At 45.8% G+C, this 11576-nt stretch overlaps 1 pseudogene; it reads left to right on the top strand.

The window, feature by feature from the left end:
• The first annotated feature begins 4837 nt into the window (after positions 1-4837).
• On the top strand, positions 4838-6064 carry LOC121141226 (annotated as a pseudogene).
• Positions 6065-11576: the final 5512 nt, after the last annotated feature.

The raw sequence follows: 11576 nt of genomic DNA, 5'->3' as shown, positions 1-11576 counted from the left end.
ACACACACGTGTTGAGCTGACCTTTAGACTATCTAGGGTTCACAGGATCAAAACCAAGGAAGGCAGAACAGCACTCTGACTTTCTAAGCCATTTCTTCACCTATAAAACAAGACTATGAGTTAAGAGTATAGCATAATTGGAAGGGGCAGGATAATCAGAAATTGGAGGTCATCCTTAGTTATGTAGTAAGTCTGAGGCCAGCCTGGGCAACATAAATAAAAATAAATAAATAAAGATTTCTAGTTGGGAGAAGTAGAACATGTCTGTAATCCCATCACTCAAGAGGTTGACATAGGAGGATTGAGATTTCTGACCTGGGCCACATGATGAGATTCTGCCTCATACAACAAGAAACCAAAACTGGTAGAATAGTCCAGTAAGCACCAAAGCCTCCAATTCCAGGTACCTTGGAGCCAACCATCTGCCCCTTCCCAGTACCCTAAACTGCTGTAAAAGCCTGCAGTGCCCTGGAGTTAAGATCACCTTGAGCAGTACAGCCTTCCTGGGGAAGAATCTAAGCCCAGAGAGGCTTTGAGATGCTCAAGCGCTGTCAGCACTGGGTTGGTTAAAAAGACTCCCATTGTGTGGGCTGGCTTATGCCATACTGTCCCTTCCTATGCTAGCCACTGTTGGGCAAAGAAACCTTCAAGGGAAACTGAGGCAGGAAAAGGGACCAGAAGTTGCCATAAAAATAGAGCAAGCCTGAGACTCAGTCCAGGTCCACCGCTCTCTTCATGTTGCCTCTTCCCCTCACCTTTGCTTCAGTTCCCTTTCTTCTCGCCCTGACCCCTTGAGACCACGGAGGAGGCGGTGCCCTAGGAAAGTTGTCAAGGCTGACAGCTTGAGTTCTGCCCACATGGTGGGAGGGGAGAACTGACTTCCTCAAGTTGTCCTCCGACCTCCACAAGCTATTTCACTGGGGGCTGAAGTTAGGTGGATGAGGAGGAGGAAGGAAAATAAGAAACACAGCCCCCTGCGTCTCTGCATCCCCCTCCCATCCCCAGCCTCTTTCTTGGACAAGCCTCCTGGAGTGTTTGTATGGAGAAAGACCAATAGATTTCCCTGGGAAGCCTGTAAAAACATCACAGCTGGAAGCTTGGAGACTCAGCAGCCACAGCCAGCTGACCTGATGTGAAAGCATGGTCAACAGAATCCTAGTGCCAGGACCTTCTTCTGCACCAAGGGATAGAGAGGCCAGCTCTGGGGGCTTCTGTCTACCACCAACCTTGCATGTAGCACCCACCCTGTGTGCTTTATGGATTGTTTGGGTTTAGTTTGGTTTTTCATAATTATTTGTTTATTTTGGTGGAGGGAGGCATGCCATGGGCTCGTGTGGGAGGTCAGAGGACAGCTTGCAGAAGTGAGTCCTCTCCTTCTACCATGTGGGTCCCAGCAATCTAACTCAGGCCACCGGGCTTAGCAGTATATTACTTTTGTCTACTGAATCCTCTTCTTGGCCCTTGTGTATTTAATTTGATTTGATTCTTTATTTTTTATCGAATTTTTTCATTTTAAACTTTTTAAACATTTTATTCTAAATTGTGTGTGTGTGTGTGTGTGTGTGTGTGTGTGTGTGTGTGTGTGTGTGTGTGTGTGTGTCCTCAATGTCTTCCTCTATCACTGGCCACCATATTTTCTGAGATGGGGCAGGGATGAGGTGGGAGTGCTTTACATGTTTCTGACTCTCAGCAACCCCAGGAGAAAGGAGCCTGGAACTCCTGAAGCAACTGGAGGAGAGCTATGACTTCTCTGAAGGAGCATGGATGCAGTCAAGAGCCCAGACTTGCAAGATGAACCTTATTTATCACCTGAACTCACTGTCTTGAGAGGGACCCTGCTGTAGATTATTAGTTAAAGATGTGCTGCCTTCGTCCATGCTGTGAAACATTTGTTTAATGATGCAAAGATACATTGCATTCTTTTATGTTGCATTTGTTTAGCTCTGTGAAGCTGTGTTACTTTGCCAGATTGGTCTAATAAAGATCTGAAACAGCCAATAGTGAGGCAGAAGAAAAAATAGGCAGGGCTGGCAGGCAAAGAGAATAAATAGAAGGGGAAATCTGGGAAGAGGAGGATGCTGGGGTCCAGTCACTCAGATACATAGCCAGACGCAGAATAAGAAGGAAAGAAGAGATGTACAGAAATAGCCAGGTGGTGGCAGTGCATACCTTTGATCCCAGCACTCGGGAGGCAGAGGCAGGCGGATCTCTAAGAGTTTGAGGCCAACCTGGTCTACAGAGTGAGTTCCAGGACAAGTTCCAAAGCCACAGAGCAACCCCGTCTCGAAAAATAAAATAAAACAAAATAAAATTCGGAAACAGAGAGCTCAGAGGCAAAAGGTAGATGGGATAATTTTTTAAGTTAAGAAAATCTGGCTAGAAACAAGCCAAGCTAAGGCCAGGCAGCAGGGTAGCACACCCCCCCCCATACACACACGCATGCACACAATAGAGTAAAAAGAGTAAATCAACCAACTACAGCATCCCAGTAGCTGGAGTTGGAGGTGCCACCTTCTGATCCTCCTCATTCTGTTTCCGGATTGTTGATGTTAATTTTGACCCCTCAGCAGAGACTTGCCCTGCAGCACACATTGGCCAACATTAGAAAGGAGGTTCTAGAGAGTGAAGAACTAACCCTGTGGGCATTGGCAAACTAAACCCAACCTCTGTGGGGACAGCTAGCAGTACCCGAGCAGAGTTCCTCCAGCTCCAAAGTGCTCCCACTGGAAGGACTTCAGATGCAGTGGATTGAAAATGTAAGGCAGAATCGCCTACCAGTCAGTTTATGTGAGACATCAGCCCGGAGACAAATGCACCGAGAACTGTCACCAATCCTCAGTCCTCAGTCCCCATCTGGACTGCGATCATCAACACCCTCTCCTTTCTGCCTGTCACCTCTGACCACACTGGCCTGGCCTACCCTGGATAATAGATTCTCCTGCCTAGGATTGAATGCTGAGGACAGCAGTCCTGGCTGTTAATGCTCTGTCCTTGTCACCCACCCCCCTCCCTTCTCATCAGTGTCTCATAAACCTGGATATCACAGGGCATTGCTCAGTCAACAGTGTTTTCTTTCATCCATGTCCATAAAGGAGCTGGCAGGAGAGGCTGAGGCCCAGTCGGGAACCAGACTACCTGGGTTGAAGCCCTGATGCAGCACCAGGGGCTGTCAATCAACTTCTTTGTGCCCCAGCTTTCTCCCCTGGAAAATGGAGATGATAATAGAACTTCATAGGGGAGTTGTGATTAAATGGCATACTGTAACCAGCTGTTGCCGACTTTTCCGTGTGTGTGTGTGTGTGTGTGTGTGTGTGTGTGTGTGTGTGTTGTATACATTTGTGTTCATATAGAGGCCAGAGGCTGACATAAAGTGTCATCCTCCATTGCTCTCCACTTTATTAATTTCATCCATTTTTTTGTGTATTTGTGTGTGTGAGTGTGTGTCTGCACGTGTGCACTTGCCCGAGTTCTTGTGTACCACGAGGGTGCTGGTACCCAAGGGGTCCACAGAAGGGAATTAGATTGCCTGAAACGACCACTGCAGTCAGATGTGAGGGCCTGATGTGGGTGCTGGGAGCTGAACTTGAGTCCTTCACAAGGACTGCTGAGCCAACCCCCCAGCTCCCTCTCCACTTGCTTTTTGTTGTTGATGTCTGTTGATTTTTTTAGTTAGTGTCTTAGCTAGGGTTTCTATTGCTGTGAAGAGACACCATGACCACAGTAACTCTCATAAAGGAGAACATTTTATGGGGCGGCTCACTTACAGTTTAGAGGTTTAGTCCATTATCATCGTGGCGGTATGCAGACAGACATGATGCGGGAGCGGAGAGTCCTACATCTTGATCAGGATCAGCAGGCAACAGGAAGTGAACTGAGACACTGGGCGTGGCTTGAGTTTATATGAGACCTCAAAGTCTGCCTCCAAAGTGACAACCTTTCTCCAACAAGGCCACACCTACTCCAACAAAGCCACACCCCAGTAGAGCCATTCCCTGCGAGTTTATGAGGCCAGTTACATTCAAACTACCACAGTCAGTTAGCTTGTTTGTTTTGAGACAGAGTTTCTGCATAGCCCTGGCTATCCTGGAACTCACTATGTAGACCAGGCTAGTTCCAAACTCAAAGAGATCCGTCTGCCTCCAATTCCCCAGAGCTGAGATTAAAGGTGTATACCACCGCACCTGTCTCCACTTTCTTTTTTGAGACAGGATCTCTTACTAAACCTGGAGCTTGCCATTTTGGCTAAACTGGAGGTCCAGTAAGCCACCAGAATCCTCCTGTCTCTGCCCCTACACTCCAGCACTGGAGTCTAAGCAAGCATGTCACCACACCTGGCTTTTACATGCCTGCTGAGGACAGAGCTGAGATCCTCATACTCTACAGGGAAAGTTATTTCTATGCATACAGACAGAGCAGGCAAGGATGGGGGAAGGAGAGAACTGAGTTCCCAAAACAGTTTTCTGACCCCCAAACACACACACACACACACACACACACACACACACACACACACTGGTGTGGTCTTTGCTCTGGCAGTTATTTAAAAAAAAACCAAGAAATGGAAGTTCTCTCAATGATCTGTTAAGACTGTCACATCTTAAAAGCCTCTAGTGAAAGATTTGCCACTCTGGACCAAATACATTGCAAAAGACTGGAAAGAAGTCCACAAGCTGTAGAAAGAAAAAGAACTTCCTGTGGAGACTTAAAAATTATTATTAAAGTGTCTGGAAACTGTAGAAAAATGGAAGTGGAAAGAGTAGCTGGAAGCCATTGGTCTAACAGAGAAACAAGGGCTACTTAGCGACATGTAGCAAAACACTTCAAGTCTAAAGAAGGAATGCCTCTGACTGCTTTACCGAGGAATCTGGGACCGATGAAAGCTAAATTGGTGCTTGAACCAGGAAGTTCTGAAATATCTTTAGCATGTGAAACACAGAGCAATGAAAAAGGAGGGTGTGGTAGCATGCCTGTAATCCCAATGCTGGGAGGTGGAGACAGGTGGACCCCTGGGGATCACTGACCAGCCAGCCAAGTCTCCACAAGTTCCAGGCCAGTGAGAGCCTTTGTCTCAAAGAAAAAAAAAGTTGAACAGTGCCTGAGAAATGCTAGTGTCCTCTGGTCTCTACAAACGTGTGTCTCAACAGCAGTCCCGAATATGCATACATACAAGTCCTTAGGTGCATACAGGCATGCATGCATACATGTACACACAATGAAAATCTTTTTTAAAAGGCTCATCACACACATATCTATTTCATATTTTTTTTTTTGGTTTTTTCGAGACAGGGTTTCTCTGTGGCTTTGGAGGCTGTCCTGGAACTCTCTTGGTAGTCCAGGCTGGTCTCGAACTCACAGAGATCCACCTGCCTCTGCCTCCCGAGTGCTGGGATTAAAGGCGTGCGCCACCAACACCCGGCCTATTTCATATTTTAATTGCATCAGCAACTAGTAAAACAGGTCAGGGGTTCAGAAGAAGATTGAAGCGTCGCCCTGACGAGTTATGAAATTATGAAAGTTTTGGATGATGCTTTCTATAAAAACGTTTGAGACTAAGCCAGCTGGAATGCTTCTCTGGCTGCTGACAGCAGGGCTTCCGGGAGCCAGAGCTCTCAGTGGTGCACGTGAGCTAGTGCAGTTGCTGTAGTAGTGTGCTCAGTGGTCACATGATCAGAAAATGATTCTTAGGTCGTTGCTTGTTCAGATGAACTAGTACCACATCCTGTGATGAGGTGTGACCTTAAGACAAGCTTTAATGGCCATGAGTCAAATCCCAGCAGGTGGAACTGATTCCTCCCTCCAATGATCTTGGCTCAGAAGACAAACACGACTGCTCGTGTGTCCATCGTGAACACTGGTGAGAACTTGGTTGAAGAAGTCTGACCTGCGGTTGCTCTCAGGGAATATAGAAAGAAAATAGATATTCCAGCTGCCTTGTTTGTGGGATAACCTCGACGTTTGCACGGTTTCTGACCCAGATCATATAGGCAAGTCGGGCATGTTTGGCTTTGATACTAGAACTCTGGGTGTAATGTGAAATTTCACATTACATGTGATATTTCCATAACATCTGCATGACCCAAGAGGTCCACAGCTATCAGTGATCTCACTGATGACGTGCAGCAACTTCTCAACTCATCGTGATCCAATGAGAGATAACCTGTACAATGCGTGCATAATGCAAACATAAAAAGGAAGGGAGGAGCCGGGCGTTGGTGGCGCACGCCTTTAATCCCAGCCTTCGGGAGGCAGAGGCAGGCGGATCTCTGTAAATTCGAGACCAGCCTGGACTACCAAGAGAGTTCCAGGACAGCCTCCAAAGCCACAGAGAAACCCTGTCTCGAAAAACCAAAAAAAAAAAAAAAAAAAAAGGAAGGGAGGAGAGAGAGAGGAAGGGGACACAAAGCTGTGTGTACTAACCTAGCTCTAGAGACGCTTCTTTCGCCTAGCAGACAGCATCTTCCTAATGGACGCTGTAAAATAGCCAATAGTTTTGCCCTGGTGAAGGAGACATTTGTGCTTGAAAGAGGTGAGATCCAAAAGTGTAAGTAATTCCATATCATGCCACCCATCTGAGCCGTGGTGATATCTGGTTAAATGTTTTTATTGGAAAAGGGAGTTTTTTAAATGTCCAGATAACCCCAAATGCACCAGACACAAAACCTTCATGGAATATGAAACTCAGTACATAAACATTTACAGTAAGAGAGTTAAAAAATTGATCAATATCATACAAATAACATTTCTCTTTTGTTTTTTGTTGCTGTGGTTTGGCTGGTTTGGTTTTGGAACTTTTTTTAAGACAGGGTTTCTCTGTGTAGCTTTGGCTGGCTGTCCTGGAACACTCTCTATAGACCAGGTTGGCCTTGAACTCAGAGATTTGCCTGCCTCTGCCTTCCAAGTGCTGGGATCAAAGGTGTGTGCCACATTTTTTATTTGATCAAAAAGATATTTTGGCCAGCCGGTGGTGGCCCATGACTTTAATCCCAGCATTCGGGAGGCAGAGGCAGGTGGATCTCTGGTGACTTCGAGACCAGCCTGGTCTACAAGAGCTAGTTCCAGGACAGACTCCAAAGCCACAGAGCAACCATGTCTCGGGGAAAAAAAGACAGATATTTTGCTTCTGGTGTTTTATTTGTATTTATAGACTTTGCTCCCACAGCCAAGATGTGATGGGAGCCCCCAAGAAGAGATTCTAGGTCTTCAGTGAGGCATTTTGTTCTTTTTCATCGTATTTTATGACCATGACTAGGGATGGGAATTGACGATGATTATTTCTTTTCCTATAGCAGCACATACTCCTGTATTCACACTGTCTTTCCTCTTACTCAGAACTGGCAATAACTTAAAAGGTTTCAAGCATCCATAACCCAATCCATAAACTTGAAAGTATAGTAGTTAAAATCTAAGTTGTTAAGAAATTAGTTTGTGAATATAATCTCATTGCATATGAACAAGCTAAAATCAAAGCTCCAAGGGAAGACAACAGTTATTTGAAACTTCAAAAAAAAAAAACTGAAGCTGACATTGCCTGGCATGTTTGTGCATACCTTTTATCCTAGTACTCAGGAAACAGAGGAAGGAGATTTCTATGAGTTCCAGGCCAGCCTGATCTACATAGTGAGTCCCAGGACAGCCAGCACTGCACAGTAAGAACCCATGTTAAAAAATAAATGAATAAATAAATAAATGTTTTTAAAATGCTGAAATTCAAGCCTTTCATAAAGAAAACAAACATGTTTTTTCTAAAACAAATATGTGTGTGTTTTCAGCACTGTGTAAATGGGCCACAAAATGACAAGAAATGTTTGAGGAATTGTTAGGCTGGCACTATTTAGTTTGTAAGACACTCCTTTGAATTTCATGTTAACACTGAGTTGGCATAAGAATTAGTTAATTTAAATAACTTGGATAGAGATGGGTTTTGTTTTTGTGATTGGTTTGGCCTAATTTAGTTTTTTGAGACAAGAGTTTTACCATGCAAACAGGCTGACCTTGAACTCTGTGTTTGGAAGTGATGTACTTCAAATAAGACCCAGTCTTTCCTAAAAGCATATTTGTCAATCCATATGTACATTTTGTCACTTGATTCAGTTATCATAAGACCTAAGTGCTCCTAGAAGAACTTGGGCAGGTAGACCTAATTTTCCAACTGAGTTGTTGTGAAAGATTACTTTAACCAGGTAAAGGTGTGTTACACTTGTTTGTGTTGCAGAATATTTGGCTATGTTCTGCTGCCTTTGTTAAGAATATAGAGATGTGTCACATTTGTTCATGCTGCATTTTTTTAATTATGTGAAGATGTGTTGCCTGATTTGCCTAAGGCACCTGGTTGATCTAATAAAAAGCTGAACAGCCAAGCTGGGCGGTGGTGGCGCACGCCTTTAATCCCAGCACTCGGCAGGCAGAGGCAGGCAGATCTCTGTGAGTTCGAAGCCAGGCTGGACCGACAGCCTCCAAAACAATTACAGAGAAACCCTGTCTCGCAAAACCAAAAAAAAAAAAAAAAAAGCTGAACAGCCAATAGCTAGGCAGAAGAGGAATAGGAGGGGCTGGTGGGCAGAGAGAAAAAGCAGGAGAGAATGAGAGAAGAGAATGGGGGGGGGGGGAAGGAACAGGGGCACGCCCAGGGCCAGAAACCAGGCAGCTGCCAACCAATCAGACACAAGCAGCAGTGAAAGTAAGATATACAGAAGGAAGGAAATGCAAAAAGCCCTGAGGCAAAACGCAGATGAAAAGAAGAGAAATAGGTTAAGTTATAAGAGCTAGTGGAGCTTTCGGGACAAGCATAAGATGAGGCCAAGCATCTATAACTAATAAGTCTCCGTTTCATAATTTGGGAGCTGGTTGGTGACCTGAAAGAAAACCTGGTACAATGGATTTCATTAAATCTAATCACAGATTAAATACTTCTGATGAAAACTTAGAACCTAGACTGAGTATGACATAAGAGTAAAATATACAACCTGAGCTTGATTCCACTGACTCCTAAAAGTGGTCCTTTGACTCCCATACATGTTGTTGCACTTATACGCACACACACACTCATGCACATATACCCAAGTATATTTGAAAAGTTTCAAGAGTGGTTAAAAAAAGAAAAATACAGCCGGGCATTGGTGGCGCACGCCTTTAATCCCAGCACTTGGCAGGCAGAGGTAGGTGGATCTCTGTGAGTTCGAGACCAACCTGGTCTACAAAAGCTAATTCCAGGACAGCTTCCAAAGCCACAGAGAAACCCTGTCTCAAACAAAACAAAACAAAATACAGTGGTTGCCTAGGTAGGTATGGTTAGGGTAGGTGAGAATATAAGAAGGGGGCTAGAGATGGATGGCTTCGAGGTTAAGAGCACTTACAGCTCTTGCAGAGGACTGGAGGTCAGTTCCCATCCCCACTTCAGGCCCTTCACAATCCCCTGTAACTCCAGCTCCAAAAGATCCAAAGCCTCTGGCCTCTGAGGACACTTGTGAGCGAGACAGCAGACACGTGTGCGCAAGCACACACACACACACACACACACACACACAGTTAAAAATGCAAAATCTTTTTAAAAGGGAAAACACTTAAACAAAAGAGGTCTGGTTTACCACTGAAGGCTGAATACCAGAATGACCAACTCAACCCCTGAATGTAAGATTTCTCCCCATCAACGAAGGAGGGGAAAATGAGGAAGAAAATGAAGGCCCAGGGATCTGTAAGGCCTGGGCTCCCAAGGAGACAGTGCCTGAAATCAAAGGTCCTTACTTCTGTTCTGAAGGGCCTGGTGTCAAGCAGCTCAGGCTAAACTAGAATCCACTATATACACTCAAGCGTGAACTTGAACTTTGCTTTCTTATTTTAGAAACACTCTTATTTACATATCCATCCCCCCTTTCCTTGCCCTCCCATCCTCCCATGCTCCCCACCAATCCCCAATGCACTTCCCACCCACTCCCCAGGGATAGTGAGACCCTCCATGGGGGATCATCAAAGTCTGTCACATCATTTGGGGGGAGGGCCCAGGCCCTCCTTTCTGTATCTGGATTGCAATAGTACCCTCCCATAGGGAATGGGCTCCCAAAGACCATTTGTAACCTAGGAATTAGCACTGGCTCCGCTGTTAGAGGTTCCATAGACTGCCTTGGCCTCCTAGCTGGCACCCACATTCAAAGGACGTGGTTTGGTCCAATGCTGGTTCCCGAGCTTTCTGACTAGGGTCTGCTTGCTCCCATTAGGTCAGGTCAACTGTTTCTGTGGGTATCTCCAGTAGAACTTGAACTTCTGATCTTCCTGCCTTTAGCTCCTGAAGTGCTGAGATTACAGGCTTCTGCTTCCTTGCCCAGTTTATGCAGCACTAGGACTTGAACTCAGGGCCTCGTGCATGCTAGGCAAGCACTCTACCAACCGAGCTACACACCCAGCTCCTAAAGTGAAATTCCAAAGACCCACATAGACTGGCTCTCAGCAATTTACATTAGCATTCAGACTTCATCCCCAGGCCTCCTTTGGCACCTGGCGGGCTGGCATGATCGCCCAACACTGCTGCCTAGTGATGTGTCTGTGAACTGCATCCTATGAGGAGGCCCCTGGGAGGCTAAGGAACAGGTGAACAAGACTCTCTCAAAGACGATAAAGCAGCAAACGGAGGGCCGGACAGCTGGTGTTCAGCAGCGGTCACATTAGCCAGACTTCAGACTTCATTGGCCCAGGTGTGCTGCTAGCTACAGGGACTCCAAAGGCCCAGAGGGAAGGGGGTGACTCGCCAAGGTCACAATGGAGTCGTATCTGCCCGAGACTCGAGCCCATGACACCACCCTAGGGCAGAAGATGGAACGGGCAGAGCTGAAGTTCCACAAAAAAAAAAAAAAACTGTCCTGACACCTACAGCAGGGAAAGACAGGAGACGCACGAGCAGCTGTTTTTTTTTCTAGATGGTCTAGAAATAGCCTCTCAGTGCTAGAGATGTTTCTCCCCATATCAGCTTCCTCTTTGGCTTCCTGCATTCTGGCTTCCTCCCTAGCACACTGCCAGTGGCTTCTCTGAGGCTGGAGTCAGAGCTGTTGCCTCTGAGCCCTCTTCTAAGGCACTGGAGAACCAAATGTCCGCCATCTGCTGTCTTGCCTTTATCTCCTGTATCCACTCCACATGCATTTATTTGCTCAACCAACAGGTACTGAGTACCCATAATACACCAGAACTGTTGCTTAGGTGAATAAGGGGCCACAGGGAACTCACTATCCAGACTGTATTCATAATATGCTGATGAATACAAAGATTTTATAAGATATTACATAACCGTATTCATTAGTCCTGTCTGGGGAAAAAAAAAATCTATGTCTCAAAGACCCATCTTCTTTCCCAGATGACTCAAGCTCCACATGGCCAATTGACTTCCCGACATTTCTCGTGTGAAACACTCCAAATGCAGTTCAGTTGGTCCTCGGTATCTGTGGGATCTGCATGAATGGGTCCTACTAACTACAGATGGAAACTATTTGAAAAGCTGGGTGTGCTGGTACCTGATTATAATCCGAGCACTCAGGAGGCTGAGGCAAGAGGACTGCCGGAAGCCGGAAGCCAACCTCGGCTACATAAGGAGA

The sequence above is a fragment of the Mesocricetus auratus genome, unplaced genomic scaffold (assembly GCF_017639785.1).
Source record: "Mesocricetus auratus isolate SY011 unplaced genomic scaffold, BCM_Maur_2.0 Super-Scaffold_100007, whole genome shotgun sequence".
NCBI lineage: Eukaryota > Metazoa > Chordata > Mammalia > Rodentia > Cricetidae > Mesocricetus > Mesocricetus auratus.
Note: the sequence above shows the minus strand (reverse complement) of the source record. Positions and strands in the feature narration are given on the sequence as shown.